At 37.1% G+C, this 960-nt stretch overlaps 1 protein-coding gene across 1 annotated transcript in view; it reads left to right on the forward strand.

Moving 5' to 3' along the window:
• The first annotated feature begins 225 nt into the window (after positions 1 to 225).
• The window catches only part of LOC117117396, a 32,588-nt gene continuing 31,853 nt past the window's right edge, over positions 226 to 960 (forward strand). Inside the window, exon 1 of the mRNA XM_033261688.1 lies at positions 226 to 477. The gene's annotated coding sequence lies outside the window, so the exon portion shown is untranslated. The remainder of the gene's footprint in view (positions 478 to 960) is intronic.

Below are 960 nucleotides of genomic sequence, written 5' to 3' on the forward strand. Positions count from 1 at the left end.
CGAAAACAAAATTTCGACCTCTTTTCTCACTATATTCGATTTTCTCATCGGTTCGGTAAACCAGATCAGAAAATTCGGATTCGGTGTGAATGCAGTTTTTTTCTAAAGTAGCAGGTGTTCGAACAGTGAATGGATGTTATAATTTCCATTGCTTTTGACTATTTTACTAATTTTATCTTTGTTATTTTCCAATATCATCTTCAGTGTCGCGTACATTCATCTCAACAACAATAGTTGGGGGAACAGTGTACCATTCTACATTGCAATATGAAGACTTTCAAAGCGCCGTAAATTTATGTGAAACAGATTACGGCGGAAATCTACCCATTATTAGGACATTAGAAGACTACGCACGTCTTACCGCCTTACAAGAATTACATATTTTTTGGTTAGCTTTGAATGATAGAGAATACGAGGGAAGATTTGTATGGACCACGTGCAATGGAAGCTACCCATTAAATACCGAATCTTTTGATGGTAAGGTGAAAATATATGTTTATATATTATAAAGTTATGGCTTCATAGAAATTCATTAGTCGATCGGTCGTGCTGTCTTTGTCAGTCAGTGTTTGTTCTTGTCAGACTCTGTCTATTTAACCATTTATTTCATACTGACGTTCATACATTCGTTCTTTTAATAAATCATGACCTCGTTTGTTTCTTAATCAATTTTTCCATTCGGTTGTTCGTTCGTTAATTATCATATTACTTATATAACCACCGGCGTGTCAAAACATTTGCTGACAGGGGGTCCTACATATCCGGCAGCCGTCCCCGATCAAAGGGGCCGACTAGTACCTCGGTCAGGGTTCTAGAATAAAAACCACTGGTAGGGTTTACGTGGGGAGAGTTTTTATGGTTTAGTATGGCCAAGGATGGACCAACTTGTGCTTTTAGACAGCAGTATTAGGGATTGACAATCAATATCGTTATTTAGATTGCAAATTATTATCTATGACC

Source organism: Anneissia japonica, unplaced genomic scaffold (genome assembly GCF_011630105.1).
Source record: "Anneissia japonica isolate Jap-2015-1 unplaced genomic scaffold, ASM1163010v1 scaffold15657_len110212_cov154, whole genome shotgun sequence".
In the NCBI taxonomy this organism is placed as follows: Eukaryota; Metazoa; Echinodermata; class Crinoidea; order Comatulida; family Comatulidae; genus Anneissia; species Anneissia japonica.